The sequence below is a fragment of the Bos indicus genome, chromosome X, assembly GCF_029378745.1.
Source record: "Bos indicus isolate NIAB-ARS_2022 breed Sahiwal x Tharparkar chromosome X, NIAB-ARS_B.indTharparkar_mat_pri_1.0, whole genome shotgun sequence".
Classification (NCBI taxonomy): Eukaryota; Metazoa; Chordata; class Mammalia; order Artiodactyla; family Bovidae; genus Bos; species Bos indicus.
The window spans coordinates 96,878,275-96,893,368 of record NC_091789.1 but is presented as its reverse complement, the minus strand read 5'-3'; the positions used below and the strand labels follow the sequence as shown (position 1 = coordinate 96,893,368).

At 47.2% G+C, this 15,094-nt stretch overlaps 1 long non-coding RNA gene across 1 annotated transcript; it reads left to right on the top strand.

Moving 5' to 3' along the window:
- Positions 1-1,088: 1,088 nt before the first annotated feature.
- LOC139181697 (uncharacterized) lies at positions 1,089-10,454 on the top strand. Its single transcript, XR_011565466.1, has 2 exons — positions 1,089-2,336; positions 8,778-10,454. It is a non-coding gene; the product is annotated as an uncharacterized lncRNA (long non-coding RNA).
- Positions 10,455-15,094: the final 4,640 nt, after the last annotated feature.

Genomic DNA, 15,094 nt, shown 5'->3' with positions numbered 1-15,094 from the left:
ATAACCTCATACCTACATATACCCTTTCCCCTGATCTAGCATTATCTTTCTTCACAGCACCTGCCACCCTTGATTTATTTACTGCCCACCTTCCCAAACTCGTCCAATAGTGCTCAGATTTATGGCAGGTGCTCAGAAAACATTTGCTGAAGGATAGTCTGAAGCCAGGCCCTTTGCACACAATGCTAACACGCACAGGTACCCTGCAAGACGCGCACTGGCCCCCCTGTATTAATTATGATACATACTGAGATTCCAGGAGACAACTGATACGCTCAATAACACACAGTCAGCATGTGAGTTTCAAGGCCTCGAAATCATGTCTGCCAGCTTCCAAACCCTCAGTTCCCGGACAGAGACCTCCCAGCCAAGAACATAAGAGGTTTTATTTCTGACACAAAGACTACAAGCAGCTCAGAGAGATACCCAGAGACACCAAAAAGAGCTCACTGAATCTCTGCACAGAGAGCACATAACTCGTGTCAGACCCTCAAACACAACTGAGACCATAACAATACACACTGTGACAAAGACCCTCCAAACAGACCAAAGTCTTCCAGACAGAAACAAATGAAAACTGCACAGATACTTCACATCATGGAGAATCACTCCCAAACCACTCGACACTTACCAATCTAATGCAAAAACCCTAAACAGAAAGAACTTTTAATAACTTTTAATAACTCAAGAACATCATATAACCTTTAGATAAAGTCCCCAGACAAATGGAAACCCTGCACCCTGTTCACAGATCCCCAAGCAGCTGATAGTTTACATCTTCACACAAACCCATCCTTAAAGCAGCTCAGAGACATCACAACTTAGGGCCCAGAATCAAAATCTCAGAGCTCTCACAATCTCAGGTGCACACGCCTACACAGATATCTCACACCCAGGGACTGAAATGCCAGAAAGCTCCAAAAATGCACACCCCGGAATACAGGGACATGCATCCTAGGGGCTCTGTACTATGGCTCCCAAAAGCCACTCAGATCAAGTATCCCACCACGCACAACTCCGCCCAAAGGCTCAAGGAGATCAAATGTACCCGAACAGCACCTGTGTTGTCACATGTAGCGATACACAAGCCCAGGCTCCCTGACACAGGTGACCCTCCGGGGAGAGACAGCAAACTCAGAGACCTCTCCCTGGACATGAATTGCATGCATTTCTGCGAATAACCGTGCGCTGCCACACGATCCAGACTGAGCGAGAGCTGAACAAGACTGAAACGCCGTCACCGTGCACAGCCAGCGACTGCGCCAAACCTAGCCACTAACCAGGGTAGCTATTCGACCCCTTCCGGAAAAGCAAAAAAACTCGCAGAACAATTGTATGCTCTAAAAAGCCGCACAGGGCAACAGGCCTCTCGCCCTCAGCTTTGGCTCTGCGGTCCCAATGTCTGTAACAGCCAGCCAGCCAATTGGAACTGGGCAGGAGACGAAGCACGGCGGAAGTCGCGGGACTTCCGGCGCCTATTCGCGCCCTGGAAGAGCTAATTCCGGCGATCACGCGGTGACCAATCAATGCCCAGAACGCTTCCGTGATGCTATACCCAGAACTGGCAGCCCATCTCGCTCCGTAGCCGTCCCCCCTCGGATGTAACCATGTGGAAACGAAGGGGTCGAATTGGAAACGAGACGAAGACAGTTGAGGCTTAATAGCGGTGTCTACTCGGACTCAAACGCAGCGGGAAGACGGAATGGAGCGAATGGGGATGGACCCAGTGATGCCACGAGTGCCTCCGCTGGGAACTCTGGTCGATGCCTGACGCGGTGTAAAAGTACTCTCTTTGTTGTCATACGCCCCGTCGAATGGTACCTTCCAGAGTGGGTGGTCTTTCCGCTACCCCTTTGTGGTACATCCCAGGACAGAACAGTTTCATCTCGCGCGCCCCTTGGTGGTGAGACTGGGGAACAGCCGATGTGGATGCTGGTGGACAATTAGCAGATGATCCTCCAAGGGTGGAAAGGTAAAGTTAGGATGAAAACCCCACCGATTGCTGCAATGTTGGCCTCAGAAAAATGTCTTCATAAATTGAAGATTACTTCTCTGTAGTGGCCACTGTCATAACAGGAAGCACTGAAAGCATTTTCTCTGTGCTGGGCATTGTGCTTGTTTGTGCTTTCCTGTTTAATACAGAATAGGTCTCAATGGGGAAAGCCAGCCACAGTCCCCCAGCGGGCAGGGGACAGAAAACTTCGGACTGGGATCTGAAGGTCTGGAGTGGGGAAGGCCTCTGTCGTTGACTGCGAGTAATATGTGAGAAGGACAACAGGACTTTCCATTCTGTTAGGAAACGGTCAACCCCGAGGGGACCCAAGGACTCCGTGTAGGTGAGATAAAGACAATGGCTTTGTCACCATCCTGTCATCCCTGAATATGTCCCTAGCAGAATCTTCAGCCTGTTTAGCTATGCCTCTCTCAACAAGTTTAAATTTGCTTTTTTCATTCCGACATTCATTCATCCTCTCCACGGTTTCTGTCAAGCACAGCTATGTGTGTTAGGAAAGAGAAAATCAACTTTGGCTTCATGGAACTTACATTGTGTTGGGGTCATACAGCCCCCAAAGATAAGTAATTTATCAGGTGTTCATAACTGCTGTGGTTAACATTAAACCGGGATAGTGAAATAGAGAAAGGGGATGATATCTAGAAAGAGTGGCCAGGGAAGTTCCTTCTAAGATTGTGAGATTTGAGCAAAAGCCTAGAGGAGATGCCTATCTGGGAGAAAAGTATCCCAGACAGAGTTAAGGCCAGTGGAAAAACTAGGCAGTGGAACTCAGTGTAGTGTGTATAAAAAGAATGAGGAGGGCTATGTGACTGTCACAGCATGATGGAGGGAGAGCCAGGAGATCCAATGAGAGCAGTGATGAGGGGCGGGTCCCCTAGGGCCTTCTGGCCATAGCGGGGACTTTGACTTGAGCCACAGGAGGGTTCTTACCAGAGAAGCCCCCAGGGTTCTTTCAGAGGCCCAGATCACCCAATGCTTGTTGAGGAGCTCTAGATTCATCCCAGGAAAACCACAGACCCTCTGCAGCTGAACGTGCCTTTCCTGGAATCCCCTACACTCAAGGGGAATCCCCCCTACTGCTCCCAGTGAACAACCGTGTCAATTGATGATACCCTCAGCAGAGACAGAGGAAGGACCCTCACGGTATGAGTGAGGTCACGGTCAGTCTCATAAAGGCAAAGAGGGAGGATGTAACAGGCACAGAGATGGCAGGCAGAAAGACAAAGATGGAACATTGGACAGGGACAGAGAGACTATTTCTGGCAGCAAAGGATCCCCAATTAGCACCCACATGTGGGCCCCCAGCCCTGCTACTGGATGATGTACCTATCTCTAGAGGAGAAAAGAAACTGCTCCCCCTGCCCCCGCCCCTCACCCCCCCACCAGGGACTGTTTCTAGAAAATGACTCAGTTGCCCATGGCCTGGGTCTTAATCATGCTCCCTTGGCACACATCAGGGTCCTCTGCCCTGATCAAGACATGGAGATGTTCCAGTCATGGGGAGGCTCATGCTGTACACAGGGTCCCTCACAACCTGTCCAGCCCTGTCTGCCCTCCTGCTGACCTCAGTGCCAATGACTGCTTTAATGGGGGAAAGAGAGGCATGGATCTCTGCATTTGTGGTGGAGCCTCATGCAAATTGGTGAATGTGAGGTTTCTCCCCACCTGCTTGGAGGCTCACCTCTGTATTTTCCACCACCATGTCCCCAGGGAATGTGCAGATTACATTCCATACATCAGGTAAGAAGCTGGATGTGTGATGGGGAGACACAGAGACATATCCTGACAGTGAGACAGTCACGGGGTCCTTGGGGCCCTGTACCAACGCCTCCCTCCCCCACTACCTGGCCAGGGTTCTGCTGAGTCTTCCCTGCCTCCTCCAAGGAGCCCAAGCCTGCATCCAGTTCCTCCTGTCCTCATGAGCCGCGACCTTCCGTCTGCACTGGGCCTTGGGCTCCCATCTGCAAATGGTGGCCTCTTTGTCGTGGGTTGGGCAGATTGTCTGAGTGAGTGTGTGTACACAGTGTTTTCACAGGGCCCCTATCAAGGGTGGTAGTCATGTCAGGAAGTACTGTTCTTATCAGTATTCTTATCAGTATTCTTATCAGCAGCGGGCTGCTTTGTACTGCACATGACTTGCCCTCCCTGAGGATGGGGCCACAAGCTTTTATCTCTGTAGGGAGGCATGGTAGAAATCGTAGCGAATGTGATATCACAGGTCTACTTCTAAGACCCACCAGAGTGGGGTCCATCCAGCCTTCCTCTTAAGACTATTCTCATATGCGGATCCATGAACAGCTCAGAGACCAACCCTCTGGACAAAACCCTCCCAAAATAGTTCAGAGACTTCATGCCTGGGACAGAGATCCATGAACAGTTCAGAGAGCACTCATCCTGGAGAGCAACACAAAACAGCTCAAATACGTCACACCTGAGGACACAGACCCTAACCATCTTAGACAATTCCAACTCTCAGTTCAGTTCGGTCATTCAGTCGTGTCCGGCTCTTTGAGAGCCTGTGGACTGCAGCATGCCAGACCTCCCTGTCCATCGCCGACTCCCGGAGTTGACTCAAACTCACGTCCATTGAGTCGGTGATGCCATCCAACCATCTCATCTGCTGTCATCCCCTTCTCCTCCTGCCTTCAGTCTTCCCCAGCATCAGGGTCTTTTCAAATGAGTCAGTTCTTCGCATCAGGTGGCCAAAGTATTGGAGTTCCAGTTTCAGCATTTGTCCTTCCAATGAATATTCAGGACTGATTTCCTTTAGGATGGACTAGTTGGATCTCCTTGCAGTCTAAGGGACTCTCAAGAGTCTTCTCCAACACCACAGTTCAAAAGCATCAATTCTTCAGTGCTCAGCTTTCTTTATAGTCCAACTTTCACATCCATACATGACTACTGGGAAAACCATAGCCTTGACTAGATGGACCTTCGTTGGCAAAGTAATGTCTCTACTTTTTAACATGCTGTCTAGGTTGGTCCTAGTTTTTCTTCCAGGGAGCAAGCATCTTTTAATTTCATGGCTGCAGTGACCATCTGCAGTGATTTTGGAGCCCCCCAAAATAAAGTCTGTCACTGTTTCCACTGTTTCCCCATCTATTTGCCATGAAGTGATGGGACCAGATACCATGATCTTAGTTTTCTGAATGTTGAGTTTTAAGCCCACTTTTTCACTCTCCTCTTTCACTTTCTTCAAGGGACTCTTTAGTTCTTCTTCATTTTCTGCCATAAGGGTGGTGTCGTCTGCATATCTGAGGTTATTGATATTTCTCCTGGCAATCTTGATTCCAGCTTGTGCTTCATCCAGCCCAGCCTTTCTTTTGGTATACTCTGCATATAAGTTAAATAAGCAGGGTGACCTTATACAGCCTTGAGTTACCCCTTTTCCTATTTGGAACCAGTCTGTTGTTCCATGTCCAGTTCTGGTTGTTGCCTCCTGACCTGCATACAGATTTCTCAAGAGGCAGGTCAGGTGATCTGGCATTCCCATCTCTTTCAGAGTTTTCCAGAGTTTCTTGTGGTCCACGCAGTCAAAGGCTTTGGCATAGTCAATAAAGCAGAAGGAGGTGTTTTTCTGGAACTCTTTTCCTTTTTCTATGATCCAAAGGATGTTGGCAATTTGATCTCTGGTTCCTCTGCCTTTTCTAAATCCAGCTTGAACATCTGGTCTCAGGTAAATTCAGATCCTGAAGACAAACAGCATTACTCACAGCCAGTTCTACAAGTGTTAAGTTGTAACCACTGTGGTTGCTGACCTAAAGTGCATTCTGAAGGAATTTAGGGTGAAAAACAGTGTGAGGCACACTGTGCGCTGGAAACGTTGGCTCAGGAAAAAGTTCAGTGACCGTAGATTCTTGCATCTTCCACACACAGAAAAGCATGAAAATAATGAACTTGTGACATCTGATCTCTGTGTTTCACAGTAATCTTTTACCACTATGCACGCTTGACTGCATGTACTTCCCAGGCAAAAATCATACTGACTTCTCTGCTACCTCCTCCAAGCCATTTCCTCAGAGCTAACGGAGGAGCTGTGTCCTGGGTTGTAGTTCCCAGGAGACTCCAAATCCAACTTAAACTCATAACTCTCCTGTTGTATGCTTTTCTTTTCTTTTTTTTAAATTTATTTATTTATTTTGCTGTTGACTGGTTTTTCTTAAAGTCCATAAATAAGAGAGTAATTCATACTCAAAATGTTACAGACATTGTTTACATAGTGAAACTCTGAAAACTGTTTTGTTGTTTTCTGCTTTTCTCTACTTTTCAATTTTTCTCTAATGAGTATGGAGTTCTTTTGTATTTTTTTTCTTTTGCAATAATTTATTTTATTTATTTATGTTTTTACTTTACAATATTGTATGGGCTTTTGCCATACATCAACATGAATACTCCACGGGTGTACACGTGTTCCCCATCCTGAAGCCCCCTTCCACCTCCCTCCCCATCCCATCCCCCTGGGTCTTCCCAGTGCACCAGCCCCGAGCATCCTGTATCATGCATCGAACCTGGACTGGCAATTTGTTTCACATATGATATTATGCATGTTTCAGTGCCATTCTCCCAAATCATCCCACCCTCGCCCTCTCCCATAGAGTCCAAAAGACTGTTCTATACACCTGTGTCTCTTTTGCTGTCTCGTATACAGGGTTATCGTTACCATCTTACTAAACTCCATATATATGCGTTTGTATACTGTATTGGTGTTCTCCTTTCTGGCTTACTTTACTCTGTGTAATAGGCTCCAGTTTCATCTACCTCATTAGAACGGATTCAAATGTATTCTTTTTAATGGCTGAGTAATACTCCATTGTGTATATGTACCATGGCTTTCTTATCCATTCGTCTGCTGATGGACATCTAGGTTGCTTCCATGTCCTGGCTATTATAAACAGTGCTGCGATGAACATTGGGATACACGTGTCTCTTTCAAGTCTGCTTTCCTCGGTGTGCATGCCCAGCAGTGGGATTGCTGGGTCGTATGGCATTTCTATTTCCAGTTTTTAAAGGAATCTCCACACTGTTCTGCATAGTGGCTGTAAGAGTTTGCATTCCCACCAATAGTGTAAGAGGGTTCCCTTTTCTCCACACCCTGTCCAGCATTTATTGCTTGTAGACTTTTGGATAGCAACCATTCTGACTGGCGTGAAATGGTACCTCATTGTGGTTTTGATTTTGTATGGTTTTAAGTAGACACTACTCTAGCTAACAGCTCTCCTTTAGCTCGGAGGCTTCACCACCCTCCCCCAGAGCCTACAGCCTGCACCCTGGGACACAGAGCCCCACATCTTTCCCTCTGGGCTGCTTTGTTGGCATTTGCACTGACTCTCTGTTCCGTCAACCCCAAGGGAGCGAGGCCTCCAGTCCTGCAGTCCCTGCAGTCTGCATTCATCAGCATGTCATCCTGAGGAAGGCAGATTCATCCCAGGGGTGGGGATTGCCTGAGAGCTGAGGGGTTCTGAAATTAATTTCCCATGTCTGGGTCCTCGGAATGGACTTAACCCACCCTGGCCACCTCTGGTCGTGGCGACTTTGTATCCTGCCCCACGGGAGGTTCAGAGGGAATCCCAGATTCACAGAACGAGTCCCAGGGACCTGGTCCTCTCTGTCATGTCTCAGCACACACTGTGGGCCACTGAATTCTGGAGATAGGAGAGGTCTTCCCCTCACTGTGCCTATGACAGCTCCCTTACATCCCTCTAATCAGCTGTCATTTCCCAGAGTCCCTCGCCTGGTGACAGCTGCCACAAATCCTCTCTATCCCCAAATCCCCACCCTCTCCCCTCACCTTCCACCAGGCCTCCCTCCCACTCCAGGAGCCTCTTTAGCCCCTCTCCTAGCCCTGCTCACAGGGCCTCAGGTACATCCTCACCCCATTTGTGGCCTCTCACCCAGCACCTGCACTGCCTCAGACGATCCCCTGAGGACCTTGCCTGGTCCCTGCATTCTGCAGGACACCTCTCTCCTGCCCACACACAGGTGTCTGTCTTAAAGTCCTGGTGAGGGCTGAACTGAAAATCTCTCCAGGATCCAGAGAAAATCCAGACCCAGACCAGGCGTCCAAGGCACTTTCCTCAGGGCTGGGGGGAAAGCGAGGGGGTCTCTGAGAGAAAGAGCTGGGCTCAAGGTCCTGCAGGGGTGACAGGGTTTTCTTCAAGTGAGATGGCACCTTACAAGTGCTTAGGACACTGCAACTCAGACGATTGATTGCCTAGAACTCAGAGATGCTTCCACGAATGCCAGCTGACTCCTAGAGTGACGTCACTAAAGCAGCCACTGACTGGGGAAGCGTCTCCAGCCTGTTTACTGGGCAGTGAACACTCCTGAAGACTGGGTTCCACTGGTCCTGCAGTGCTCAGGCCCAAGACCCCCACTGTGAACTCTTGCCCATCAACCTCAGCACCTAACTTTGTGAGCCCTGGTCTGATCTGAGGTCTCTGTCCCTGTACCCCGTGAGAGCCTGAGCCTGTGTTTTCCACGTGGGCTCCCCAGAGTGGTCTAGGATTCCTTGCCTCCCAAGCCCCACAACCAATCGCTGCTGCTTGTGAATTCAAATCTGCAGTGGGCGGGCATGGCCAAAATGGGGCTGGAGTGTCCTCCTGGACATCTGAGAAAGGTTTGAGGTTTGAGGCCTGGGTCGCAGGGTAGCAATCCCCCCATCTGTGTCAAAGGCTGCAGTTGGTCACCCTGGGCAGTGGGGGATGGTTTGTCCTTCCATACGCAGTACTTGCATTGGTACCAAATGGAACCCTCTCCCCTGTAGTGCCTTCTGCTTCCTGTGGTTGTGCTTCCCATCTCTGCAGGCACAACGGAGTGTTCCAGTCTCACACCTCACCCTCCAACACCCCCAGGAGGTGAGACCCCATGGGGAGCCATTTTGCACTCAACTTGTTGGTCCTGGCTGGGACCTGACTATTTGCATGTCTAACCATGGTGTGATCACTCACCTAGAGCCAGATATCCTGGAATGTGAAGTCAAGTGGGCCTTAGAAAGCATCACTACGAACAAAGCTAGTGGAGGTGATGGAATTCCAGTTGAGCTATTTCATATCCTGAAAGATGATGCTGTGAAAGTGCTGCACTCAGTATGCCGGCAAATTTGGAAAACTCAGCAGTGGCCACAGGACTGGAAAAGATCAGTTTTCATTCCAATCCCAAAGAAATGCAATGCCAAGGAATGCTCAAACTACCGCACAATTGCACTCATCTCACACGCTAGTAAAGTAATGCTCAAAATTCTCCAAGCCAGGCTTCAACAATACATGAACCGTGAACTTCCAGATGTTCAAGCTGGTTTTAGAAAAGGAAGAAGAACCAGAGATCAAATTGCCAACATCCACTGGATCATCGAAAAAGCAAGAGAATTCCAGAAAACCATCTATTTATGCTTTATTGACTATGCCAAAGCCTTTGACTGTGTGGAGTATGGATGTGAGAGTTGGACTGTGAAGAAAGCTGAGCGCCAAAGAATTGATCCTTTTGAACTGTGGTGTTGGAGAAGACTCTTGAGAGTCCCTTGGACTGCAAGGAGATGCAACCAGTCCATTCTAAAGGAGATCAGGCCTGGGATTTCTTTGGAAGGAATGATGCTAAAGCTGAAACTCTAGTACTTTGGCCACCTCATGCGAAAAGTTGACTCATTGGAAAAGACTCTGATGCTGGGAGGGATTGGGGGCAGGAAGAGAAGGGGACGACAGAGGATGAGATGGCTGGATGGCATCACCGACTCGATGGACGTGCGTCTGAGTGAACTCCAGGAGTTGGTGATGGACAGGGAGGCCTGGCGTGCTGCGATTCATGGGGGTTGCAAAGAGTTGGACATGACTGAGCAACTGAACTGAACTGAGTGAACCGTGCTCAGCCTCCCTCCTACACAACTGGTGAACTCCCTGATGAGCAAAGGTCTAAGCATCCTGTTCACTGCAGCAGAGTGTCTGCTCCAAGAATGATGTGACGGGGTAGTAAACAAGCTTTACTTCTCCTGCTTTACTGATGGACATCAGCTTTACAATGGACAGCATTTGGGAAGCATCTATGAAAGTGAAAAATCCTTACAAAATCTTTGTCCTTGTGGATTTAATATTAAGAATCAAATAATTTAATATACCACATCAGTAGAATGAGGGAGAAAAACCACATTATCCTCTCAGTAGCTACATAAAAAGCACTGGACAAAATTCAGCATGCGTTCAAAATACAAAGACTTAAAGTAGAAGTAGAAAGCAACATTTTCAATCCGATATAAAACATCTATGAAAACCCCACAGCTATCATCGTACTTAATGATAAAAGGCAGAAGTAGTTCCCCTGAAAATCAGGAAGAATAGAAGGATGTCCTCTCTTACCACTTCTATTCCACATTGTCCTGGAGGTTCTGGACAGGGTAATTAAGCAAGGGAAAGAAATAAAATGAATCTACATTGGAAAAGAAGTAAAACTATTCTATTTGCAGATGACGTACTCTTTTGTGGGAGCTCTCAATGACCTTTTATATATTCCACAGACACAGAGTCTGCCTGGTTGATCGTGTGGATTTCATCTGCAGCTTGTGCAGCTGGTGGGAGGGTTTTGGGTCTTCTTCCTTAGTCACACTGCCCCTGGGTTACACTTGTGGTTTTATTTCCACCTCTGCATATGGGTCGTCCACTGGGGTTTGCTCCTGAGGCTGCCCTGGAGGACTTGGGTTTGCCCCTGTGAGGGCCAGGTGTGGAGGTGGTGCAGCTGCTTGAGTGTCAGGGGTTCTGGTAATATCAGGTACTCAGAGGAGTTGGCAGCTATAATTCCTCAGCAGGAATTATAGTGCTGTAGAAGGGTATGGCAACCAGTATTGGCCAATACGCTCCAGTATTCTTGCCTGGAGAACCCCTCTCCCTGACAGAGAAGCCTGGCAAGCCACAGTCCACAGGGTCGAAGAGAGTCGGACACTACCAAAGTGACCCTGCATGCTTAGACATAAGACTTTTTTTGCCTGTGGCAGCTCTGCCCCAGCGGGGGTTGAGCGTGAACGTTGCACAGCAGCTTGGCTTGTGGGGACCCTGGCGGTGCCAAGTGTGCAGGGACACGGATTGCCTCCGCTGCAGGAGTTATGGCCCTATGGGAGCCTTTTTTTCAAGCCTCCTGTAGCTGGCAATCAGAAGGCCTCTTTGGCCAATCTTTCTCCATAGCTCCGCCCATTCAGACACTTAGAGGGCTTCCTTACGTGGGGTCCTTCTCTGTTGTACGCACATCAGGCACTTAAAGGGGCACCCTGGGTGGGGTCCTACTCTGTAGTTCAGTGCATCAGGCGTTTGATCGGCCAGCCTCTCTATTGTTCAGCTGCCAATGCTGGCATGTGGGGGTTGAGAGGCTATGGTGATGGCTCCACCCCCCTACACGGGACTCAGCAGAATCACCTTACTTCCATGGCTCCGGGGATTTCCTCCACAGGCATTTCCCACCACAGTCTCCTCCCTCACATCCCCTCCATCTGTCTCTCTGCAGTCAACAGCAGCCCTTGCCCTGGGATTGCTCCACAATCCCTAAACTCCAGCTCCCAGCCACTGTGCCATCTAGGGCATGTATGGCTGCAGCAAGGATGTCTGATTCTCATTCCATTTAGGCTGCCACAGATGGGCTGTTTCACTCTCAGCCTTAAATGTTTCTCCTCTGACTCAGACAATTGCCCCGATGTGGGGATCGGACCCCTGCTTCAGTTCCCCCACCTGCCAAGGGCAGGTCCAGCCCTACTAACACTCCCGTTTTTCCCCCTAGTTCCTTCATCCTACCGAGTTTTGCGTGGGTCTATGTATTCTTTTCCACTGGTCAGGTACTCCTGTCCGCACTCAGCTGGTGTTCTGCATGCACTTCTGTGTCTGAGGGTATATTCCTGATGTATCCGTGGAGAGAGATGTATTCCCCATCCACCTACTCCTCCGCCATCTTGTCAATCCATGATATAACCGTGCGTATAGAAAATCCTAAAGAACCACCCTGTCCCCACAGAGACTATGTATTAGACCTATTACAGGGGCTCGACAGGTTTACAGAATACAAGGTCATATACAAAGAGCAAATAGATCTCTATACACGTTCAAGACTTGTACAACACAAACTAGAAAACGTTGCTGAGTGAAATTATAGACCATCTAGATAAGTGGAAATTTCACTGCAGTTCAGTCACTCAGTTGTCTCTGACTCTTTGCAATCACATGGACTGTAGCACGCCAGGCTTCCCTGTCCAGCACCAACTCCCGGAGCTTGCTCAGATTTTTATGAATTCGGGAGATCACATTTATGGGTCGGAAGACTTACTATTGTGTTAAGATGGCAGTTCTCCCCTAATAGAGGCCTATCAAAATTCAAACTGCTCTTTTCCCCCAGAAATCAACAAACTGATCCTAGAATTGTAAGAATTAAAAGGGTCCTGGGAGAGCCAAAACAGTGTGGAGAAAGAACAAGTACTTACACTTCCCAATTTCAAAACGCACTTCAAACCTACAATAATCAAGACATTATGGTACTGACATAAGGATTGTATATAGACAGATAACGGAACAGAATGGAGAATCAAGAAACAAGCCCATATCTCTATGGTCAGTTGATTATTGTGAGGGGTGTAGAGGCCATTCAATGGCAAAGAATAATGTTTCAACAAATGGTTTTGGGATAACTGGATGTTCACATGTAAAAGAATCAGTTTTGACCTATACCTCACACTGTAGATAACAATTAACTAAAAGTTGATGAAACACCTAAATATAAGAGCTAAAACTATAAAGCACTCAGAAGAGAACAGAGATGTAAATGTTAATCTTGGATTAGGCAATGATTTCCTAGATATGATACAAAAAGCGCAAGCACCAAAGGAAACAAAAATAGGCAATTTGGAATCATCAAAATTAAAACTTTTATCCTTCAAGCGATACTATCAAGAATGTGAGACATCTAGGGCACCTACTGGACGCTGGCCGGGAGCCTTGAAACCCAGGCGGACCAGAGGAACACCAGAGCAACCCTGTATGATGTGGGGGTGGGGAGCGAGGGGGGAGTTGTGAAGGCTAGTTGGGGTTACTGTTCCTGACGGTCAGCTAGGGGAGAAAAGGGTTTCCTACGCCTGCAGAGGCACTGAAGGGGATCAGTGGGGATGGCGAGAGACCCTTGGGTTTTTGTTTTTTTAATTAATCTATTTATTTTAATTGGAGGCTAATTACTTTACAGTATTGTGGTGGTTTTTGCCATACATTCACATGAATCAGCCATCGGTGTACAGGTGTTCCCCATCCTGAGCCCCCCTCCCGCCTCCCTCCCCATCCCGTCCCTCAGGGTCATCCCAGCGAACCAGCCCTGAGCACCCTGTCCCATGCATCGAATCTGGACTGGCGATCTATTTCCCATATGATAATACACATGTTTCAATGTTATTCTCTCAAATCATCCCACCCTCACCTTCTCCCACCAAGTCCAAAAGTCTTCTTTACATCTGTGCCTTTTTGGACAGAAATGTTATGGATCTAACAGAAGCAGAAGATATTAAGAAGAGGTGGCTAGAATACACAGAAGAATTATAATGCCCCAAATATCCACGATGGTGTGCTCACTCACCTAGAGTCAGACATCCTGGAATATGAAGTCAAGTGGGCCTTAGGAAGCATCACTATGAACAAAGCTAGTGGGGTAGCTTTTGCACCAACTCGATGGACATGAGTTTGAGTGAGCTCCGGGAGTTGGTGATGGACAGGGAGCCCTGCCATGTTGCATTCCATGGGCTCACAAAGAGTGGGACATGACTTAGCGACTAAACTGAAGTTGTTTATGGTAGCCTATAGCTAAGGAAATAACTTAAACATTGTGGGAAAATCAGTAAAGAATTTTAAATGCTACGTTAGAAAATACCCATTTAATGCAAAAGAAAGCTGTAACATGAGGACCGTAGAATAAAAAGGCATGAGACAGAAAAATATATTGGCAGATGTAAGTCTGTATCAACATTAAATGTGAATAGATACAACAATACAATCAAAAGGCAGACACTGAGATACCAGTTTAAAAATCAAAACAAGATCCAACTCTATGTTCTCTACAGAGGACACAGTTTAGATTTTAAGATAATAAATTACTGTGTATGTGTGTGTGTGTGTCTGTCTTCAGTTGCCCAGTCGTATCCAACTCTTTGGGGTCCCGTGGACTGTACCTGCCAGGAATTCTGTCCATGGAATTTTCCAGACGAGAATACTGGAGTGGGTTGCCATTTCCTACTGCAGGGGATGTTTCAGACCCAGGGATCCTACCTGAGTTTCCTGCATTGGCAGCTGGGTTCTTTACGACTAGCACCAATGGGAAGCCTTATATGACCCAGCAATTCTACTCCTAGACAATTTTAACCAAAGGAAATGAAAACATGCTCACCCAGTGGCCTGCACTCAAATAGTCCACACATGTATTCCCAATAGCCACACGTAGAAACAGCCCAGTTATTCAACAACTGGTATACAGATGAAAGAAAAACAAAAGAGTATACCTGTGCAAAGGAATACTACATGGTAAAAAAAAAAAAAAAAAAAAAGAAAGAAAGAAAGAAACTACTAATGCATGTAAGAGCAAGGATGTGTCTCCACTGTGCAAATGAGAGAAACCAGCCACAGAAAGCTACATATTATATGATTTCCTGTCAATTGATTTGTGGAAAAAGCACAACTCTTCGCACAGAAATGTATCTGTGGTTGCCAGGGTATAGGAGTAGAAGAAGTCTGAATGCAAACACCCCACGGGAGCATTTTTGAATGATGGGCTGTTTTCTACATTTTTATTGTGGTAGCATTTATACCACGGTATACATTTGTGAAAACTCTACAAACTATAATGTTTAAAGTGTTGTCTTTTATTGTATACAAATTATACCTTAATACTTTCTTTTAAAGGAAAAGGAACATTTAAGTTTTAAATATTGGTTATTGTATCCATCTAGACCATGAGCTCAGAAATATAAAACTCTTATTTTGGAATTCTTCCCAGACCTGGCCAACTTCTAGGATTCCCCATGACAGTTTCATACCCTTATGACAGAACACATAAACGTGTTCTTAACCACGTTTACAACTCCCT